A 6,238-nucleotide genomic window follows, 5' to 3' on the forward strand; every position below is an offset into this window, starting at 1 on the left:
TTTAAGTTTTACCTTTTGAAGTGACAATTTTTTTGCTTGAGTTAGTGTTTTTTGTTTGATACTTGAGAAGTTTTGCTTGGAATTAAAGTCACAAAACTAATCCCATATTCAACGACCATAACAAATGAGAAAAAGGGTATTTTATAATAACTTTGAATGCACCATGAGGTTTACCCGTTTCAAGTTAATGCAACATTTAGGATATATTGCGCAGCCCTAGCTACAACTGTTAATGTGTGTAAATGATTAGTAGCCTAAAGGCGCTGACACACCAACCCGAGAATCGGCCGTCTGACAGCCTGGCGAGGTCGATGACTCAAGTCTGTTCGGTGTGTTCCGTGCTGTCGTCCGTCGGAGGAGCTGTCGGCCTTCATTTTGGCCGATTTGACATGTTGAATCGGAAGGCGGGCAATCGGACTCAATGACCAATCTTATTGGTGGAGTGCCAGTGACGGTTCTACATTGAATTACACCCAGAACCCCCCCCCAAAAGAACACCCACATAAAAGTCTGCACAAACGGTTATATTTTATTATAACAACATAAGTGAAAGAGAGAATTATATTTCTCAATTGCAAAAATCCTTCATTAGAACATTAGAAAAACACACTTAAGAGAATCCAGTTATTTAATAATTGCAATTACAACAGGAAACTTTTTAAGGTGCACAATCTCCACCTCCAACGTTGCCAAAAGATAATGAACACAATTCTGTACAAAATATGACAGTATATGTTATCAGAACTTAAATTACTTGCTCAGTGGTTAGCACTTCTGCCTCACAGCAAGAAGGTTCTGGGTTGGAATCCAGGTCGTTCCGGACCTGTCTGTGTGGAGTTTGCATGTTCTCCCCGTGTTTGCGTGGGTTTCCTCCGGGTGCTCCGGTTTCCTCCAACCATAAATACATGCATGCTAGGTAACTAGGACCACAGTTGAAAATTAGCCAACTGGCTCATTTACAGAAATGTTGATTAATAAATAAAAATAAATAAATCAACTTTAGTTTGGAAAAGCTCCTCTGGCTTGAGCCACAGTGACTGGCAGAGTAAGTGCAATCCTGAGAGCAGTCCAAAAATTGGGGTGGATCTCCGATAGATCCTTATCATGCATAAAAGTGATAAGCTCAAGGAGGCTCATGGTCTCTGATGGCAGGTCAGGGAAGTTCTTAATTTCCTGCACAAGCTCTATACTGTCCAAATCAGAGTGCCCCTTAAAGCGCAGTGTGGCGCCTAGAGCCTCTGCCAGCTCCTCCTCTGCAAGTATTGGAAATGTATTAACACCCCAAATTTATTTCCCACATTTTCCAATGTGGAAAATCTTTCCTTGATGGCTGACATGGCTGCATCAACGACAACGTTTTTGTCAACCTCAGCCTTTTTTGTATTAAACAGCCTCCACATTAATTTCTTCACAAATGTCTTTGGCTGCCATCTGTGCAGTCACAAAGCCACTTGCCCTGTAGCTCTGGAGACCTCGCTCAGTCTTCTTCAAAAGACTAACAGCTAGGTCCACATGCATATTAGGAGACTGCATGAGTTTTCTGGGATGCTGTATTGCAGATAGCATGTCATACCAAAAAAAGTAGTTTTAGACTGCGGGGGTACTTCCTCTGACACAGTGAGCTGCTCTCTCCTCTCTCTTTCCATCAGTGTGCATCCATGTCCCAGAAATGCTTGTTACTAATCTAGTAGGGATGCACCGATCCAACTTTTTTATTCCCGATACCGATGCCAGGGCTGTGTGTATCTGTCGATACCCGATACTGATCTGATACCATTGTTGAATTAATAATAAAGTGTATAAAGGATAAAGGGTTTGGCTCCACAACATTATACAATAGCGTGCTATGAAGGAGAATGCATCAAACAGTTACACAATCTAAACTACTTTTATTGTGCAAACTGCAAAGTAGTAAAATAAACTTAAATCGAATGAATATACATACAAACAACTTTAACATTGTTTCCCTTTCAAAACAAAATAGTTGTAAGCTAGTTGTATAAACACTACCTTGGCCACAGGTAAGTTAGGTTGTAGTGTGGTTGTAGTGGGCGACTGAACGGAGCTCAGCTGTCAGCCTCCTTCGCTGTTTGAATAACGTTAGCAGGTTGGCGGATGTATTTCAGCGAGGCAAGACATCTTAAATGTGTTTTAATCATTGCTCTGAACAAGTGTTTTTAGAAACAAAAACAGACGGCTCCTCTCTTGAGCATACGTTGTTCTGGTGCATCTCCGGTCTTTCTTCATCATCCTAACTTTCTTTTCTTTTCTTGAATGTGCCGTTGCGACCGGAGCCTCTCCCAGCTTAACAGACGGTTATGCTACCTGGCTAGCTAGCAGTTTTAATGTTACCCAACATGCCGTTCGGAGTACATTTGTAAATTTAAAATTATTAGTGTTAGAAATTGTTTAAGTCACAAATTTTTATATGCTATGGTCTTTTATCCTGTTAAAGAGAGTTAGTTGTGGGTTATTAATTGTTGTGTTATAAAGTTACTACCATGAGTGAGAAGGGGACGCAGCTAACAGGGGTCCCGGTGATGTGACAGTGAAAAAAAAAAAACAGATCGGCCGTTGGATCTGTTAATGTTTCCGATCCCTGATTCAGCTATTTTGTCAATATCGGGGTCAATAGCCGATCCTAATATCGGATCGGTGCACCCCTTTTCGCCCAGCAGGTTTTCATGGATTAGGGTGGCACCTAAATCATGGTTGCAGCTGTCCCGGTGGTCCTGCCCCCCGCCCTTCTATGCCCTGTTACACCCTGCTATGCTCTGCTATGCCCTGCCATGCTCTGCTATGTCCTGTAACGCCCTGCAGTGACCTATTATGCCATGAACTACTACAACTACTATTTATGGTCATTGTTCTCTTATCTTTAGTGTAACTATTATTGCCACTGTTCATCTCACCCCCAACCGGCACCGTCAGACACCGCCTACCAAGAGCCTGGGTCTGTCCAAGGTTCCTCCCTAAAAGGAAGTTTTTCTCATTTGAGGTTTCTTCCTAAATGCTTACTCTTGGGGGAATTACCATAATTGTTGGGTCTTTGTAAATTATAGTTTGTTGTCTAGACCTGTAGACCTGTAATGATCTGTAAAGTGTCCTGAGATAACTCTTGTTAGGCTGTTGAAACTGAAGGAATTATTATTACAGCAAAGTAATTGCCTTTTTGAGGGGCTTAACATACTCAAAAACGTACCAAAATTGGCGGTTGCATCAAGCCTGGTGAACATTTACGTATTTTAAGGGTTTCGGGAAAAGGTGCACAAAAATGGCTCGCTAGCACCCCCTACAAAGTTCAACAAAATTGAGCCCCTGCAGTACGTTTACCATAGACTAAGAACTTGGTACACATATGTAGCATGTCAAGACGTACAAAAAAGCTCATTGGAGCCATACCCTAAACCCAACAGGAAGTCCACCATTTTGAATTGAAAGTTCGAAATTAGTGTGATTTTGGCAGAGGTGTATAGTCCAGGTGCCAGAAAGTAAAAATCCTGCCATGTTTTTGGATCTGCCTCTACATCTAGAACAGGTGTTTTCACTAACGAGCTCATCTACCTGGTAGAGGAGCTGGTTTAGTGATGGTTGGGACAGCTGCTGGACATGATTTCTACTTTCTGGCACCTGGACTATACACCTCTGGATTCTGGTAATTTCCACATGTCGTACTTTAACAAACTCCTCCTAGAGATTTCATCCGATCAAATTCAATCTGTGCCATCTCAACACCTTAGTTAAATTTATTAAAAGAAAAACTTTTCGTCAAACGGTGTGGGCGTGCCAAGAAGTTGTATCTTGAGTGTACATTGTCACATCTGCCTGAAATTTGTCATGATTGACAAAATGTAGGCCTAAATACATCGCAGGGCTAAAATTTACTTTTGGTCATAGTGCCCCCCGCTGGCAACAGGATATCAGCCTTATATAACAAACATCCCATTTACATGAAACTTATGTGTGGTCTACATGTGTGTTGAGGGTAGATGCGGTGAGTAGTCTTGAGCAGGTATTAACACTCAGGGTGAGTCAAAGGTGATGTGCAAATGATGGGCTTTTATTATAGCTGACCCAATTAAGGCCCACAGGCAAAAATGATAATAGAAAAAAATTAACAAAATTAAAAAAAGTAACTAAAAAGCACTTTCAAGAAAAACAAATTAAACTTGACTTACAAGTCATAACGGGCAAACAATCAGATAAACAATTGTATAAAAATGGACCTTAATTCAAGTCTCAGCAATGAGGATATACCACAGACGTACAGTGCCTTGTGAAAGTATTCGGCCCCCTTGAACGTTTCGACCTTTTGCCACATTTCAGGCCTCAAACATAAAGATATAAAACTGTAATTTTTTGTGAAGAATCAACAACAAGTGGGTCCCAATTATGAAGTGGAACGAAATTCATTGGCTATTTCAAACTTTTTTAACAAATAAAAAACTGAAAAAGTGGGCGTGCAAAATTATTCAGCCCCTTTACTTTCAGTGCAGCAAACTCTCCAGAAGTTCAGTGAGGATCTCTGAACGATCCAATGTTGACCTAAATGACTAATGATGATAAATAGAATCCAGCTGTGTGTAATCAAGTCTCCGTATAAATGCACCTGCTCTGTGATAGTCTCAGAGGTCCGTGTAAAGCGCAGAGAGCATCATGAAGAACAAGGAACACACCAGGCAGGTCCGAGATACTGTTGTGGAGAAGTTTAAAGCCGGATTTGGATACAAAAAGATTTCCCAAGCTTTAAACATCCCAAGGAGCACTGTGCAAGCGATAATATTGAAATGGAAGGAGTATCAGACCACTACAAATCTACGAAGACCCGGCCGTCCCTCTAAACTTTCAGCTCATACAATGAGAAGACTGATCAGAGATGCAGCCAAGAGGCCCATGATCACTCTGGATGAACTGCAGAGATCTACAGCTGAGGTGGGAGACTCTGTCCATAGGACAACAATCAGTCGTATACTGCACAAATCTGGCCTTTATGGAAGAGTGGCAAGAAGAAAGCCATTTCTTAAAGATATCCATAAAAAGTGTCGTTTAAAGTTTGCCAAAAGCCACCTGGGAGACACACCAAACATGTGGAAGAAGGTGCTGTGGTCAGATGAAACCAAAATCGAACTTTTTGGCAACAATGCAAAACGTTATGTTTGGCGTAAAAGCAACACAGCTCATCACCGTGAACACACCATCCCCACTGTCAAACATGGTGGTGGCAGCATCATGGTTTGGGCCTGCTTTTCTTCAGCAGGGACAGGGAAGATGGTTAAAATTGATGGGAAGATGGATGGAGCCAAATACAGGACCATTCTGGAAGAAAACCTGATGGAGTCTGCAAAAGACCTGAGACTGGGACGGAGATTTGTCTTCCAACAAGACAATGATCCAAAACATAAAGCAAAATCTACAATGGAATGGTTCACAAATAAACATATCCAGGTGTTAGAATGGCCAAGTCAAAGTCCAGACCTGAATCAATCGAGAATCTGTGGAAAGAAGGAAAACTGCTGTTCACAAACGCTCTCCATCCAACCTCACTGAGCTCGAGCTGTTTTGCAAGGAGGAATGGGCAAAAATGTCAGTCTCTCAATGTGCAAAACTGATAGAGACATACCCCAAGCGACTTACAGCTGTAATCGCAGCAAAAGGTGGCGCTACAAAGTATTAACTTAAGGGGGCTGAATAATTTTTCACGCCCAATATTTCAGTTTTTTATTTGTTTAAAAGGTTTGAAATATCCAATAAATTGCGTTCCACTTCATGATTGTGTCCCACTTGTTGTTGATTCTTCACAAAAAATTAGTTTTATATCTTTATGTTTGAGGCCTGAAATGTGGCAAAAGGTCGAAAAGTTCAAGGGGGCCGAATACTTTCGCAAGGCACTGTATGTCTTACCACCTCAGTGCGCGCTTCAGCTCTCTTCCCCAGAGCAAATACCATGGCCACTCTATATAGCCTGATGCCGGCCCCTCAAATTGGAACATACCAATCTACACAACACAGGGGTGGCTCAGGTGAGCACATAAACAAGGCTTAATACAGCCTAAATACACATAGCTGAAAATCTAGACAGATACAGCATATAATGTATACCATGGCCATTACAATTAAGACAATCTATAATACAAGACATCTTGTTGGCTATAAAATATAATACATAAAATACAGGTCAACTTCCTGTTACCCCGGAAGTCACAGATAATTCAAACAAAAGGACAGCAGTAAACCTTCC

At 41.4% G+C, this 6,238-nt stretch overlaps 1 pseudogene; it reads left to right on the forward strand.

The window, feature by feature from the left end:
- Positions 1 to 6,238, forward strand: part of LOC120572754 — a 572,223-nt pseudogene that overhangs the window by 12,760 nt on the left and 553,225 nt on the right.

This window comes from Perca fluviatilis, chromosome 14 (genome assembly GCF_010015445.1).
Source record: "Perca fluviatilis chromosome 14, GENO_Pfluv_1.0, whole genome shotgun sequence".
Lineage (NCBI taxonomy): Eukaryota > Metazoa > Chordata > Actinopteri > Perciformes > Percidae > Perca > Perca fluviatilis.